Raw genomic sequence first — 18,051 nt, 5'->3', positions numbered from 1 at the left:
TCTTACCTCCTTATCTTGGATTGGTTTTGTTTGGTGGGTGGATGTTTTTTTAAGTGGAAAATGGCTGCATGATTTTTCTATTTTTCACCATATCTAAAACCATGGGGTCCCACTGTACACTTCACTATTGGAATAAGAAGTATAGTTAGAGCAAGCAGTTTAGTGAGGCTGCATCATAGGCTCTGCAGGATTGGTGACAGCTGGCCCAAATCAGAGAAAGCCCACACCGTACCCTGACTTACAGTGCAGATACCAATACACAGCTCCCCTTGTCTAGGACAGAGGTCCAAAAAGCCAACAGTCACCTTTCCCTTGGTCTTAATCATAAACAGTGAAGATCTGGACCATATTCCTTTACAGAACCTTTTCCACTAGTGCCATGCCAGGTTTGTATTCAAAGGGCACTTCACTTGAGATTAAGTGGTATAGACTTTAATATTTTGCTTCAAAAGAGTTTGCAGAGTATAAACATTAAGGCATTCATTAATAGAAATCATAACACAATGCAAATACAATTAGTTTAAAACCAATTTATGTTTAATGACATAGCAGTTATCAAAGCTCAATTATTCTAATTAGACTTCTATTCAGTAAGGCTCATTTTATTCCGTAAGTGGTTGCTCAGCACTTTACAGGATGAATCCCAAAGACTAACAGTGATTTAGGTTGTTTTTTTTAACTGAGTTTCTTATTCACACATCCTCAGAAAAGAAATGGGATGTTACTTACTTGACTTTTAATAAAGTATGTCAATAATTTTTGCACAACAGTAGCAAAATACCTCCATTATAGCAATCTGTGAAATTAACTGACATGGTTATCTCATAGATTTGGTAGTATGTTGCTTCCATCCCTTTTCAGTCAGTGAGATGTTTCTTGCTACAAAGAGGTTTGTAGCTTTTTCCCATATTTGAAGCCACTGACTTGTGGTATTAAAGTACATAAAACTTACTAAGTAATTTATTCTGTGTTATTTTTTTTTTTTCACTGAATGCAACTGAAACAGTAACAAGTCAATTTATTGTAATAAAATCATGATCAGCCTCACCTTGGTCCTTGGTAGTTATGGCTTTTAAGGCGATTAGCTCCATTTCTAAACACATGAAAGACAAGAAGGTGATTGAGAGCAGCCAGCGGGGATTTAGAAAGGGCAAATCATGCCTGATCAACCTCACTGCTCTCTCTGGGATGAGGTTATCAGCCCTGTAGAGAAGGAGGACAGCAGATGTCGTATACCTTACTTTTTAGCAAGGCCTTTGTCCCAGCCTTCCATAGTCTCCTTATCACCAAATTCATGAGATATGGATGGGATAAATAGTCAGGGTGGGTGGAAAACTGGCTGGAGTGCTAGGATCAAAGTATTGTGACCAGTGGTGCTAAGTCCAGCTGGCAGCCAGTAGCTAGTGGGGTCCCTCAGGGATTAGCAGTGGGACCAATGTTATTTAATGTCTTCAATAACAACCTGGAGAATGGGAGGAAGTACACTCTCAGCAAGTATGGGGGGAGCCAAATTGGGGGGAGCAGTGAATACACTGGAGGACAGGGCTGCTCTTCAGAGGGACCTGGACAGGCTGGAGAAATGTCACGAAATTCAACAAGAGAAAGTATGAGGTCTTGCATCTGTGAAGGAATCTCATGCAACAGTGCAAGCTGCAAGGATGCGGCTCTGCAGAAAAGTGCTTAAATATTGCAACAGGTTTCCCAGCAAGGTTACAGAATCTCTGTCCTCTGAGGTGTTCAAGACTCAGCTGGACATAGCCCTGAGCAATCTTATCTACTTAGACCTGTTTTGAGCATGAAGTTGAACTAGATAGCCTCTGAAGATCCCTTCCACCCTAAATTTTGATTCTATGACTATATATTGCTTATTGTATAGTGCACCTGGTATGCACGAAGACTTTGAAGAATGTAGCATTTTTTTAATTTATATTAGGTAATTATTATGCACAGATCTATAGGATGGCTACTGCAATGTCTTTTTTTTTTTTTTTTCTGTGAGTTAGAAAACTCTTCCCACTCTGAAAAAGGAGTGTTTCATTGACTTCAGCTCCAGGGTAGTGACACAAACATATTTTGTAACTTCTCTAATTTCTCACCAAAACACTGATCAGTGTGTTTGTGCAACTTCTAGTAGATAAAAAGACAGCATAACCTTAACTGTATGAGAAGTATGTGAAAGAGATAAGAAAAAAAAGCCACAATCCTTAAAAACGGGCTCGTCATTTTAAAGAATATGAGCTACAGCAATGTAGAGATCCTCCTTTAAAATAATAAGTAATGAAATCCTGAAATAACTGCCTTCATGGCAAGGGTTGGTACTATGACCCTCCATATGCTATTATGCACCACAATATAGAAATAAAGGTTGTCTTGAAAAAAGCGACCTGTGGCAAATTGTCCACTACTTTTCTTTCCTCTCTGGTAATACTGGATCCCCATTTGCAGTGGTTTTTAAAACTCACTTGTGAATATTCTAAAATGATACTGAACAACCTTTCTAATTCAACCAAAATATACTTCCCTTCCCTAAACATGATCTGTTTATATAGGTGTATGTTAAGTCCACCCTGGGAAGCTTGGGGTTTTTTCTTCACAAAAGAATAATTGATTTAAAGTTAATGACAACTGGCAGCCAAAAGTCCTATGGGATAGTTCTGGCAGCCAGGGATTACTGAGTCATGGGGATGTTCTGGCCACACACCTGCTTTCTCAAAAATGCCATCTCCAGCTGCAGGAGCACAGCGACACAAAACAATGGGAAATGACCTGAAACTCTGCCTGCAGAATCTACGTATTCCAGGAAAAATAATAAAAGCGTTCAAATTGGTGTACCATGAAAACAGGAGCTGACTAATAGGATTACAAGCTCAGCATTACTAGAAAGCATAAAGTCAGTTATAAAAATTTTAGGAACTGAAGTCAAGCCTTCTAACTTCTTCTTATAAGCTATTAAATAATTTATTTATTTTACACAGCACCTGTACAAAGGTGTTCAATAACCATCAGCAGTCTCAGTCTGCTCAGCTAGCTAATGTGTCTGGATTGCATATTTTACTGGTATTATAGGCATTTTCTGTAACAAGGAGAGTCTGTGGAATAGGGAGAATTGGAAAGCTGTCTTAAAATGGATTGGTTTTAGTAACAAGAACCTTAGGAACACCTCAAAACCAGTGTCTTGTATTCACAGGACTGGCGCATGGCATTAAAGACTTCCAGCTTGTCAGAAAGTGAATGCAGAAGTGTAGTGGCAGTGCCTAGCTGGCTACAGTGCCCGTTTTTCTTCCCCAGAGTCTGTAGCACTTAGCACGGTGAGGCTGTCTCAGCATACCCTGTAAAGCGTGCCTTCTGCAGTCCTGCACTGGGACAATTTTCTCATGGATAAGTCTGAGTCTTTAAGAGCTTTTCTATGTCAGGCTGGTTCCTTTTGTTCTATCTATAAAGGCTGGAGCAAAAGAATCTTGTGCCAGCCAAAGCAAAAAATAGCATTTTTACAATCAGGGTTGAAAAATGCAGGAGACAATTTTATAAAGCACCACTAAAAGATAACAGAGAGCCTATTAGCAGCAAAAAGAGAAGTGTCTTATTTTTAAACATATATGTAGTTTCAAAGTGCCCTTCCTTTGCTTCACTCTACAGTTTGAAAAATCTTTTCTAAAAATGGCATGTTTTGACTCTGGTTGGTAACTTCTCTGAAATCTAGTTAAGTTCATCTTTTGAAGTCTAAGTAGGATTATTGTTACATAAATTTGTAGATAAATATATATATATGTCTACACACATCACTATAGTACAATATTTAGTGATTTAATGTATTTTATACAGCTAATACAAACAGTATCAAGTAACTACACATATATAGAAAAATAGTATAATATTCAATAACTTTTCTTTTTGAGACAAGCAGGTTTAATTCTTTCATACCAATAAATAAAACGTGAGGGATAATGATACCTAACTACATTTCAAGGTCACTGAATGTAATCCTATTTTCACTCTTATTGTCACTGTTGGTGGCAAAAGATCTTAATTGCAGGCAGCTTTTCTGACAGCAAATGCAGCAGGTTTGTAATTTTGTTTTTGTCAAGGGGCTACATCTTGTAGCCTGACGATGTGCAGAACAAAGGAGGCTTTCAGCTCTCTGAGTCTTGAATTAGTCTGTATCCTGGCGTAAGTTATGAATGGCTTATTGGGCTTCCTCTAATCCATCAGACTACTGCATTTAATGTTCTGCCATTAATCTGCTCAATTAATTAAAATCAATATCTTTATGAAATTTGCTATTAGAAAAGCCTTATGGAAAGAAGATCCTCTCTCACCAGTATGTTCCGTGGTGGTAATGGCAATGCTATGAATGATGGTATAAACATAAGTTCAAAAGTCACCAACATTTATAAAAATGCCATTAGAAAGGCTTGTCTGACAGGAAAAAGAAGAGGGGAAAGGAACCTATTGTTTTTATTTAAAAAACATAATTGTATAAAACATTATAATGGAAAGGCTGAATATCTGCTTTCCACAGTGTGGTCATTAAGATGCTGAGTTCCTTCCAGGGTTGCCTGATTGCCTGCATAGGCTGAAAGAAAACACAAAAGTAATCAAAATGACCATGTTTGTATCTTCCAAGATAAAAGGAAGCAAGGCAAACAATTCTTTTTATCCATGGGCTCCACAGCAAGGGGACCATTTACTTATTTTCAGTGTGTTCTGTGAAAGCTTCTGACAGGCAAAGCGTTGTCGCACTGGAGCGTATAACCCTCATAGTCGCTTCTCAGGCTTGCGTTACAATTGCTGGTACTCTGTTGGCCATAAATAAAAGGTCATTGGCCACGAAAGAAAAACCACTTGTTTCCCGTTCATTCTTTTACGCCTTTTGGATTGAAGCCTCATTTCCATTGACCACTATTTTGATGACTGTTAATGGTTTTCAGTTAGAAAAACAAGGTTATTTGGGGGTTTTATAGCACTGTCTTTCCCATACCTGCCTCACAGAGCTCCTAGGAGACTCAAGAAAACCATGGCATAGTAGACAATCTATGCATATACTGGGAGTTATTTATAGTGAAAGATTTCTAAGCCAATATCAGAAAATTGGGGGTGGGAGGGATCACCACAGGCCTCACATTTCTCTTGTTTGTCCTTCATGTTTTTGAGGAAAGAAACTTTTATTCAAGGCACAGAATTAAAACAGTTATTTAAAATCCCTGTGAGGGCAAGCAAACGTTGTTTCATTTAGCTATGACCATCACTCAAGTACTCATTGTAAAATGGTGGTTCACGTTACTAAAACAACGAAGAGATTAAATTTTTATTATGTGTATTAGGCTGACAAAACAGAAAAGATGAACGTAAAATGAACTGATTAAATTAAAACCTTTGATTAGCTCTTCTAGAAAGAATTACTTGCCTAGTCTATTATGTCTGTATACATACGTGAAGAACACGGGATTAATATACAATTGCTTTATCACTACGCAACTTCTGTTGGTATATTGAAATATGTGAACGGATTTGCTTTGTTTAATTCTGAGCTATTGGGAAATCAGCAAGAAAGGAAATCAGAGGTTCTTAAAGGAATTAAGAGTCCTTAAGAAAATAGCCATTAATTTAGGGGTGCCCACTTCCTGGCTCAAATCTGATTAGCAGGCTTATTTCTCTTGTATTTCAAACTCAGAAGGGCACTAAATTGTTGAAAACAAACCTTGTGTCTACAGAAGAAATATGAGCTGCCTGCAGCTAAAAGTGGAGGGATGCCAACAAATGAGCTTGTTCATACCCCCAAGCTGTAGCCGGCTGCCCTGGTGTTCTTCCAGCCCCATTTTGTGAAGCCACACTGAGGACTAGGTGAGAGGAACCAATCTAGCGTTAACTACACATACAGGGTTTTTTTGCTAAGTTATTTTAAAGTCATAACAGCCCTTCAGTCTGACTCAGAAGACAGCCGTGAAGCAGCGATGCTATTATAATTGGTGGGAAGGAGGAGGGTGATACTCCTCGGTAAAGAGGCAGGAAAAGGAAAATCACTAGGGGTTGAAATGAGCACTCTCTGAGTGGTGTTATTGCTGAAAACGTTGTCTGGTGACACCACAGCCACAAAGAACAGAAGGATACAACTTGCCTGAACCACAGGCTTGCTGGGATATGAGGCATGTGGGTCACCAAGGTCTTAAGAAAAATGAGCCAGGTACACAAACCATGCATAATTCTAATATTTTTGCCAGGTCTCTCTGGGTTTTTTTTGTGTTAAGGGATGGTGCATTGTTTCAAAGGAGCTACTGTGGATTATTGTAATCATAGGGTTGTAGAGGAGAGTATGGTGTCTGGCAAATACAGCAGTCATGAGACAGCTGGAGCTGGGTGGGAAAACCTTGAGTTTTGCCTGTCCAAAAAGCAACAGGACTGCAGTATGCATGAGAGGACAGTTTTGAGGGACTCGCCAGAGACCCATGGCACCACTTACTGCCTTCTCATGGCAGGATGATGGGAACAAGGTGATGCCAAAGCCTTGTGATCCAGAGTAAAGATGGAATGACCCAGCAGCAGAAGCAGGGCCTGGCAGCTGGAGGGGGTACCCACACAGAAGCAGGGTGGTACCAGGGCTGCTAGTCACCCCTGAACCATCACAGCATGACACTCTCTTCTTATGTAAGAAAATAATTTGCACAGCTAATGATTCTGTCTATCAAGCCTTTAATAAAAGAGCAATAACAAAACCTGTGGGTGTACTATAAATGGAAGGATACTACCCCCTCATAGTCCTCAACAAAATCTACACAAAAAGCAAAGTTCTGCTTAGCTTTGCAGGAGGAGATGGAGGAGAAGCAGTAGTGTTTCACAATGTGAGCAGGATGGCATTCTTAAACCCAAAGCAAATATGTTCTTTGTACTCCAAAAGTCTTGTTTTCTACTTCCAGCTCAACTTCTCTCCTAATTTGACCTATTTCATATTGAATAACTTTTTGGTATGGGCATCACTGGCACCTACTGAACGGGGTGCCTGCATACTCCCATGTGAACCAGCAGCAGTTCCCCTATGAACTGTTGGTCTAACTAAGTGCTTATTTATTGAAAAGGACTGGACAGAAATGCAAGAGCTTTGGGTTGAGACATGCAACTTGTGGATTATGTTCACCGTTGCCATATATAATATGGAATTAGATATGCTGAAATATCGTTGGTTACATTGCCTCATAAAGTTAACTTACAACAATGTTCTGCTGAAATGTTAGTAATCCATGGCTCATTTTTGTTTCTTAAGCTTTGAAGTATCAGTTACTGTGAAGTAGAGGATCTGTTAGCTAATCTTAAGAGTTATATGTCTGAGGTTTGTTTCACTATTGATTTTGTAGATACGGACTTGTAGACTTTGTGAAAAGCCTCTTAATCATTTGAGAAATATTTGTGCCTCTTCATTTTTATAATTCTTCCGATATTTCATATTGAAAACACTGCTATGATAGATAGATAGGTAGATAGGTAGATGGAAACAACAAATTGATAGTAATGTCACTGATGTAGTAAACTATAGCCATAAATTTGTTCAGAAGTACATGGTATATGATAAACTGCTTATTTGATGTTCCCATTTATGTAATTATCTTGCTATATAAAGTTGGTTTAAAAATTGTTATTCTGGAAATATTTTTAAATCCACTGATCATTCATGAAATCCAATTAATCACTTATTTTAACTCCAACAATTCATTGTACAATATATTGTATTTTAAGTGTATGTTGGCATTATAGTTTATTTGTTGTATTTATTTGTGTTTACACAATCAGGATTGGTATAGTGCAAATATTTTGAGACTTGAGACAAACACTTTCTAATTGTGTCTGAAACAGCCAGCATAGCTGTTGCTGTATATGTTGCTGACTTGTTTAGTTCCCTAATACAGTTGTGTTTAAAGATGTCAAAATTGTGGCCAGTAGGCTCTAGTATCTCTCCAAAACTAGGACAGAAATTTCTAATACATTAAGAAATAGAAAATAATGAATACCATTTTCCTGAAGTTCACCTTCAAAACAAAGAGCTAAAAGGATCATGCACCATATGTTACCTTGAACACTGTTTATGCTTTACATTTCCAAACAGTACATGATGTACAATGAAACTACTGTTCAGACACTTAACAGGCATAGGATTAAACATAGTTCACGTTAGGAAGCGAAGTAATAACAATTAGCACATTTCCTAGACAGGAGCAACCTAGACAAGGAGGTCATTCCTCAAGGGAACGGGGAAAAGAAAAAGAAAATTGTGACTACGTGATCCCAACGTAGTGAAAGTTACTTTGCACTATGTAGCTGGTGTGTAATTTTGGATATCTGCCCAAAACTGGCATTGGCTGTAGTCCATTTTTTTAAAGCTTGAAGCAATATTGTGGGATTGCAAAGTTATTTGATACTGAATTCAGACAGCAGGAAAGCAAAGCAAACTAAGGGCCAGAGAAATTGTAAATAAAAAATAAATTACACCTATCAATATAATCTCAGAAATTCCACGTACAGCTTTTTCTGTGAATTCACTGCACATTCATCCTATGCCCCGAAGAAGTCAAAAAGTCATTTCACTGGATATTTAGAAAGTATGTAGAGTGTACACAGTGTTTTTACACTGACTAGAGCATGTGTTTTGGAGAAAAGAAAAATACAAGAGTGAGATTAGAAAAATGTATTTTTAGTTTTGTCTAATACTGAGGACTTGGGTAATTTTGTATTTTAGCTCATCATTGTAGCTGTGTGGAATGGAAGAGGGAAGGATTAACATTGTCCTTTGAGGAGGCTCTTTGATTATTTTTGCATAGAAAGGACTACTGCTTGTGCTACTCATTTTCCCAGAGTGTTAGCAAAAAATAGAAAACAGAAAATGGGAACAGTCATCTTCTATGTCTTTTTCTTACTACGAGAGCATTCTCTTAGGAAACTGTAAAACAGTCATATAGTTGAATTTCAGAAACACCTGGCCATGCCAGGGCCCACAAATTAAAGTACTTCAAAACCAGTTTCAACTTAAAAATAAAATCTATTATTTAAATGTTCAGTGGACCTCCAAAGCAGTCCACGAAGTGTCTAAACCAAATAACAAAAATCTTTTTCATTGGTAATGTGAAGGGAAGTTTCTGATACTTGCCTAAGTCTTAGTATATGTGGTAACATTTAGTCATGTGAGATAATAACCTTTTGTACAAGTGACATTCAGCAGTATGATACCAAAACCCTTACAAAATTGTATTTCATTATCAGAGAATAGTTCATCTGGCAGTGGTGACAGGTGCTTAGAGTAACTTGTATTAGTCCCTAAGCTGTGTAAAAGTAAACTTAATGACTTGCAAAAAAAAGAAAAGAAAAAAGCCAGAAGCAGTCCTATTTATTCATTGCTTTCTAACAATCTAATTTGTTTCCGTAAGAGTCTGCTTTACTTTGTTCATCTTCCATTAATCTCTATTTATCTTGGTAAATAAATGAATGGTATAGTCCCCCATATTTAAATGTCAGAGGCAAGGTAGAGTTTAAATAATTTCCTATACCAAAAAAGGTCACATGGATTTTAAAGTTTGACATAATTGAGAGTATCTGACTGAACTATTGAATAAAACTTTTTTTCACACATGTATACTAATAGCTTCAAGCAACAGTGAACAATTGCCTTTACGGGTTTAGTGATTTTGTGATTGGCCTTCTCATAGAAGACTAACCTACGAGGTTTTGGCATTTAAGACACATTTTTCAATGACAAGGATAGTTGATATGTTACCACTAGGTGTTTTCAATATTTGGTCTGTATTTCATGGAGATTCTCAACTGAAAAATATTAGTTTTGTCATCTGTACTTTTAAGTTAACTTGCTGTAGAAGATTGTTCAACAAAGCAGGTGTAAACAGTTTTGTTTCTCTCTAGAAGTAATGCTGTCTGGTTACTAGCACTTCAAATGCTATATAGTAATGCCACCATTTACCGTAACAAAAAAAACCTGCACCCCCCCTGAAATAAAAAGACTTTCTAAACAAAGATCACCTTTATATCTGTAAATACATTAAAATGCCCAGGAAAGATGTCAGACTACAGTTCTCTATTTGTAGCAGTACCAGCAGAGACACTAAACAGCAATGCACTCTTCTTTCCTGTTCAGTCTGCACTATGCCCCTGCAGGTATGAAAGGATACATTTAAGAGCTATAGCAAGTACTTTGTAAAGTGAACTGTGCCCAAGAAGGTTGCTGAAAATATCTGTAAAAGCAAGGAGAGGGAGCCTATTGCAGAAGCAGAGGACTGACCAGGGACAGGCCTTTAGAAATCACTGGTGCTTGCATTCTGCCTTCCTCCTCTCTGAAAACGCTCCACAATACCACGTGAGTTATGACAGTGATGTGGGCATAAAGTAAAAATTATATTAGTTCCCTTTATTTAGGAAGCTGGAAATTATCTGACTCAAGACAGCTGCCTTGACTGCTTGGACTTTAATAGATTCCTTGATCAGGCAGAAAGCTGCAAAGAAAATGAGATTCAGTAACTCGCAGTGGTGCAAGGAGACGTCAGTTGCGTATAAGGGATGTGCACGGATAATGTTTTTACAGCACCGACTGTCTTAGGCTTGATCAAAAGCTGCTAATCTTAATACACCTCTTTTCCTTGACTTCAGTGAGCTCGGGATTGGGCCCTTTGAGAGCAGATATAAGCTAAAAATATTGCAATGCCAACACTGTGTAAAGTCAGTAGAGAAATATGATCAAATTTATCATTATAATACTCAGCAGTTTGTAAATTCATTAACATTTGCAGAGAACGTGCTGTTTTACCTGTGACCTATAAATTCTGGAAAGCTCAGGAGAATTGCCACTCTGAGAAATGTTGATAGCAAAGTATTTTGGGGGAAGTATGATGAAGCCAAGTGGCATAGCTTAATTGAAGCTGCTGTTGTTATAAAAGCTTCATGGGATGCAAATGACAAGTCACTATGCATCCAAACAATTACAGAGATTGCACAGTGAGGTTAAAGTTTATGACATTATATAGGAAAGTGGGAGTCAGGTTAACAAGATATTGCCCACAAATTAAAACACATTTCATACAGTGGGGACCATTTATAGCAATAAGAGGATGTATGATACTCATGTCCCCCGTTCCCACTATACTAAATGCTGTTTCAAACCTGCAAGTATTGAGGGCAAAAAGTATAAATTCTGGGTTAGATCAGTAATACCAGCTGCACACAGGGGTCACATGTAGGCACTAGAAAGAATATTGGAGGACAAAAAAAAAGATACAACAGGCATGAAAGATTTACAGACTGAATAAAAAATTGTGAATCTTTAGCTCTGGCAGAACGCATTGGAGAGTCAGCAGCCATTGTCTCATGAGAAAGAAGAACACATATATAGTGCTTGAAATCTTTTTATATGAAAAGAGCCTTTCCATTAAGAAATTTTTCAAAAATTGTATGGTTTTGCCAATATGTCAAGATTAAAAAAAAAAAAAAATTAAAGATTGCTGCTAGCTTTCATTGAGTCATAAATCCATAGCACTGTATATGTAGTATTTAGAGCTTATTGTCATTAAGCACTGTCCATAACTAAAGGAAAAGCTGAAGACAGTCTTTTGTAGTCCACGATTTACATCCTAATTCTGTATTTTCTTCAGTCACAACATGCTTTACAGCAGCTTCAAAGCTATGCCAGCCATCCTGGCTCCTAGCGAGCACCACCTGGGGTTGCTGTTACAAGGACAACTTCAGTGATGCCCTGTTCTTCTTCCCTGTTAAAAGGGCTGCAATCTCTGGTGCTTGCTACAGCTCCTAAAAAGGATGATGCAGCTCTAGCTATTTAAGGGATCTTCTGGCCACCTGCACCAAGTTCCTGGCCCTTCTCATCCCAAGCCATGCAGTTGGGCAGGAATGGGCCTGGTAATCTTTTCCTTGGTTTGTATATGGTACATGACAAAAAAAAGGGTCCACGTCCTGGCCGAGATCAAGCTAAAATATTGTGGATCAAAGCATATTATGGATCAAAGCAAGACTGACAGTTTCCTGCCGGGTATATATAGAGCTGCAGGAGCGACATGTAATTGTTGTTTGCTGCAGAGGTTATGTCAACATATTTTTTGAAGTACATTATTTGTGCAGGCAAAATCCAAAAATAAGACACCGCAAATTATTGCAAACAATAATTGTGCCATACCAAACTACCACGTATTCACTGCTTGTTTGTGTTATGCTATGTATATGCCACATTTTCTGTAGAAGAACTAGCAGTATTAAGGAATCATTTCAACAACTTTTAAAAAATGAATTAGAGCTGTGATCCATCCTATACATCATTTATTACAAGTCTATCATCCAGGAATCAGACTAACTACTGAAAACTCAAACATTATTTTACTCTCAAGAGACAGAGTATTAATCTGTTTATATCAGGCTGGCAAATGCTGTTAGGAGAAGATCAAAGTTTAGAAATATCAGAATAGATCTCACAGAATAATTTGGCAAAAGGCATGTGAGTTGGTCAGTCATGCACAGATATTCAGGAAATTAACTGATGTCCTGAATCTCACTGCCATATATATGATAGGAATTTATTTGTGTGCATATCTTTATCTATAGAATGAAAAATAAAATAGCTTTGAAAATGTAGCCCTGTCTCTCTTAACTCAGCCTTTGGCTTTGCTGCTGAAACTTCCAAATGTGCAGCTGGGGGAGGGGAGAACCAGGAATTTCTGATGTAGACATTTGTCCGGTAGGAACTAGATGGAACTGCCAGCTTATTACACATGGACCATTGAACACCGAGCAAACACTACTCTCTCCCTCCTGCACATTTGCAGTGTCTGTGGATTTCCTCATATAGTTACTTATCCTATTAGCTTAAGGGAAAAGCTCTAATTGCATTCACATGAAAGCAAAATCTTCAGTATATGCTGTTTCCATTAGTATTCTTCTCCTTTTTCCTACTATCAGTTAGGGTTTAACAGAACTCTCAAGATTATAAGCATATTTTACACTTCTGGTTTGTACTAATATATGATACCAAAGCAACTAAAGAAAAAATTTTAAAAAGCATTTATCATTAAAAAAATATTGTCACTAAAATACAACCCTCAGTACAGAGGGATAGCAGAATTTTGTTTCACAGCCCACATGCTAATTGTAGGAGCTGCTGGGTAAAAGTATAAAATTATAGGACTTGTATTATATCGGGGGGGGAGGGTCTGTATAGATCATAGATTTAATAGAATTCATTTCTTTAAAAGCTATGAATCCACACAGTCCATGCAGGTAAGAGGTGGTTCAGGGACGGAGGTTGGCAATGTGAGCATGCTGCTGGTGGATCACAGTTTTACCCGTTTGCTTCTCCCATTTTTTCTCCCACAACAAGGGAACTTAGATACCACTGAGATTGCTTTAGCCCAAAGTGTGTTGTAATGACAGTGAAAGAGAAGAGAAATCAGAGGCACGCCACCTTACCAGATAGCCTGGTTACTCTGTCACTCTGTCACAGAATTAGTTCCCCCAAGTAACAATTCCACCTGAAATTCAGTCAATCAATAAAGCTAACATGCTTCTGTTTAAAAGACCTTTATTTTTCTTCCGTAAGACCAAATGTGTTCATAAATTAAACATTTGCTAATAAACACTCTCATCTCTGTTTTTAGCAAGTCTGTCTGCTTAAGAGAACAGGTTGCTGACACTATTAAGAAACTGGCAATCTCATTTCTTTCCAGAATACTTAATGCTCAAAGGATTAGAAATCTAGTGACAGATAGTTTAGGCTGCAAACTTAGAAACTGGGCACTGTTATACTCACTACAACTGTGTTTAAACTGGGGATCCAGATGTGACAAGCTCCATGTTCTATTTAATCACTATCCAGTCCCTTAAGGCTTTTTTTTTTTCATGACAGTATGTTTTTGCCAATGCCTATATCCGCTTCAATAGGAATTTTTTTTGTACACTCAGATTTTATATCTGATTTTTGAACCACCACTGCTAACTAAGCTAATTTCTTTAGTGAATTGCATAAAAATGAATAAATTAGGTTGAGTAGTCATTTTACATTTTTTAATATTTTAATATGCTTATTTGAAGCATTACAGATATTAGAAAACTTAGGGTTCTCCCATTCTCCCCCACAAAATGAGCTCCTGATTAGTACCAATTCTTAATTTTTTCAAAGTGTTTATTTTAATAACTGTGTTAACCTGGAGTTGCAGGGAAACTGGAAAGTGTTCTCTAGTCAGCAACTATGATCCTGCCAAACTGCCAGGATGTTTGTGACCTCTAGAAATCCTTAAGGCTTTGATCAGCATTTCCTTATCCCCAATACTCTGTTGTTTCTGTTTTAAATTACATCTCAGTGTACCCAGGGTAGGTAATGATGTTAATGTAAGTGATACAACAGATTGTTACAAGCATCCTTGGATTATGAGATGGGAATATCTTGATTATGTAAACAATGATAGTCTTTATTGTATTATGTTTCTGAAATTATTATAGTATTATGCTGATACAAATTATACTGTCACATCTCGAGCGTATTTATTTAAAACATAGCGGATGGAATTCAAAGACTGTCAAAGACAATGAAAGACAATACCTGACTTTCCCAGGTTTTGTATCAGGACCAGTATGCTATTGTAACTTTCTGTCATGGTTTAACCCCAGCCACCAGCCAAGCCCCACACAGCTGCCCACTCACTCCCCCATGGTGGGATGGGGGAGAGAATCGGAAGGGTAAAAGTGAGAAAACTCGTGGGTTGAGATAAAGACAGTTTCACAGGTAAAGCAAGAGTTGCGCACACAAGCAAAGCAAAACAAGGAATTCATTCACTACTTCCCATCGGCAGGCAGGTGTTCAGCCATCTCCAGGAAAGCAGGGCTCCATCATGCATAAACAGTTACTTGGGAAGACAAACGCCATCACTCCAAACATCCCCCCTTTCCTTCTTCTTCCCCCAGCTTTATGTGCTGAGCATGACATCATATGGTCTGGGATATCCCTTGGGTCAGTTGGGGTCAGCTGTCCCAGCCGTGTCCCCTCCCAGCTTCTTGTGCACCCCCAGCTGCTCGCTGGTGGGGTGGGGTGAGAGGCAGAAATGGCCTTGGCTCTGTGCAAGCACTGCTCAGCAGTAACTAAGCCATCCCTGTGTTATCAGCACTGTTTTCAGCACAAATCTAAAACATAGCCCCATACTAACTACTGTGAAGAAAATTAACTCTATCCCAGCCAAAACCAGCACACTTTCACATTATTTTGCACTAATGCCTAAGACCTGAAGATACAAATTTCTTGACTTTTCTGTGCCTGTAGAGTTAATTGTTACTGTAATTATAAAATTTTGTAAATAATGGGTGAAAAGATCGCACTGCCACTGCTAAAATACATTTGTTTGCTTCAGAATGTGCAATGAGTTAGTTCAGGGAATATTGTAATAGTAACTATGGATAATATTAGAAAATGCATCTCTCAGAAGGCACTTTTTGTTTATATATTTATATCAAGGTATATTAATAACAAACAGGTTCTTCCCCCATAATATTTAAAGGTGAGGCAATAGCAAAATGAGGATTGCTTACACAGCAGAGGAAAAAATGCATTATGTTACTCTCCATTTACCCTTTTGATCCAATGTCAATAGTGCACTGAGAACATCGTGTGCTATACATGTTATGTATTACATAGCACATTTGGGGTATATATGTTAATGTATGTTGCTATGTATACTGTGGCAGCTTACACATGCTTTGTACGTAAGTGGCCTAAATTCAGAAATTTGATGGGGAGAGAAGAGTAATGTCATATTCCATTGTAGAACATACATAGAGTTGCAGTATCTTGAGGTGATGAGAATGTTAAAGTATGTAAGAAAACAATTATCTGTTTAAAAAACTCACATTTGTTTTTCTAAGCCAAGTAGCACAACTTCAAGCTTTTAAAAATCCGTAACACTTTTTCAGTTAGAGTTGGTGTTGAAACTGAGACAAATTGTATACTGTCTTTTCCCATATCACCTTTAATGGATCCTTATGCTGCAATTACACTTTAACAGTGAGTTCTTTTCTTCCATGCATTTATAAGTGTTTTCATTAATTTTTTAATTAATGATGACCTTTAAATAAGTATGTTTTTTTCTGTAAGTTACAGAGCATGACATAAATTTACATATTGTGATCGCTTCCAGAAACTGATGTCAGGTATTAGCTATTTCATTTCATCTCTTCTGGCAGAATTTTTCTAGAATACTTGCCTTGTCACTAACTGTGGCATATCTTGATTACAACTGTCAGGCACAGAAAGGCAGAATCGCAAACATGAAGGCAAGAAAAGCTTTGATGGGCGAGAAAGAGATCAAGTGAGAGAGAGAAAGAGATTGAGCTAAAACAATGGTATCATCCACTGGATGCTCCTCGGGGTGCAGAGAATGAGACTTTGCTTGGCCTGCTTTTGAGTCACTGCTGGGTAAATCATTACATTATGATTACTATTGTTGCAAAATGAGTTTGGTTTTTCAGGCTCATTTTTGCTTACTCTCTGCCTGATATTATTTATCATTATTTATTATTTATCTTAAAAAGAAAAATATAATATGGTTATTGTCCAAACATCTAGCAAACGAGTTAAGTTGATACAGCGCCAAATGGTCAGGCCAGGTAAATTTACCCATGGGGGTAATGACCATTCTGCAGACATAGCTCTGTTCTGAAAGTCCAGTGAACTATCTAGGCAGCTCCAGGTGTTACACACTACCTAGTTCTGAAATTTTGAATCCTTTCTGAAAAAAAGACTTTCTGGAGCATTTTAAATTGAACCCACTCTCTCTGTGTGCTTTCTGACATCTTTCTTATGAAGTGAGGCTCTTCATTGTCATCTTCCTTTGACAGCTTCTCTCATCCCATACGTTCTATACATCCGCTCTGAGCAAGTTACCTTTTCATTTGGCATTTCTTTATGTTAAGGCTATGCTGATCTTTATTCGTGAATTCGATCTGCCAGGCTTGCTGATACTGTATACTGTAGTTTGCCAAACCTAGTTTGCACTGACTGGTAGTGATAGCAGTGGATACAACTTCAGACAGCTGTGGCAGCAGCAGTATGCTATCCAGTTGTAGGCATCTAACCATAAATATGATAATGGTGTATTGCTGGACCACAGCCAGCTCTGCACCAGCTTCTGCAACACCTTTCTACAATGTGAAGCACAAAGATGATCTGACGCTCAGAGGCACGCAGCTTGCATGCAATCAGACTGAAAAAACCCTCGGATTTGCTTTATATGGACATAGCTCCAGTTGTAAGGCCTCACCATTTTTTATGTGAAGGGGGGTGGCAGGAACTGTTTCAACGCAAGAGGAAGCGTGTACCTGTTCTAGTCCTGTATATGATGTAAAAGAGCACTCCATGTCTTAATCAGAGGAAAGCTGGTGAGAATGACAGGGTTAGGAGCTGTCACTGATATCAAATCCACACGACAGAGCAAACAGTCTGCATACCACTTGCAATAACCTCACAAAGGTCAGATCTAGTGAAATCTGTGACTCAAGTTACTATGAGACTATTTCAAAAGGATTCTTCAGATGATTATTGAGTATTGATCATGACACACTGACTGCTAGGATTCAGTCATGTCTGTGATGTTGGACTATGACATACTGTCTTGGTTTAGCCCCAGCCAGCAACTAAGCACCACGCAGCCGCTCGCTCACTCCCCCTGCCCTGGTGGGATGGGGGAGAGAATCGGAGGAGTAAGAGTGAGAAACATTCCTGGGTTGAGATAAGAACAGTTTAACAACTGAAATAAAGTAAAATAGTAATGATAATAATAACGATACAATAATGATAATGATGATGATGATGATGATGATAATAATAATAATAATAATAATAATAATAATAATAATATAGAAAGCAAGCGATGCACAATGCAATTGCTCACTACCCACCAACCAATACCCAGACAGTTCCCGAGCAGTGATCGCTGCTCCCCGGCCAACCCCCCCCAGTTTATATACTGAACATGACGTCATATGGTATGGAATAGCCCTTTGGGCAGTTTGGATCAACTA

General features: G+C 38.1%; 1 protein-coding gene across 1 annotated transcript in view; it reads right to left on the bottom strand.

The window, feature by feature from the left end:
* SHISA9 (shisa family member 9) overlaps nt 1-18,051 on the bottom strand; it is a 196,455-nt gene that overhangs the window by 156,190 nt on the left and 22,214 nt on the right. The gene's annotated exons all lie outside the window — the stretch shown is intronic.

Source organism: Pelecanus crispus, chromosome 11 (genome assembly GCF_030463565.1).
Source record: "Pelecanus crispus isolate bPelCri1 chromosome 11, bPelCri1.pri, whole genome shotgun sequence".
Taxonomy (NCBI): domain Eukaryota; kingdom Metazoa; phylum Chordata; class Aves; order Pelecaniformes; family Pelecanidae; genus Pelecanus; species Pelecanus crispus.
Note: the sequence above shows the minus strand (reverse complement) of the source record. Positions and strands in the feature narration are given on the sequence as shown.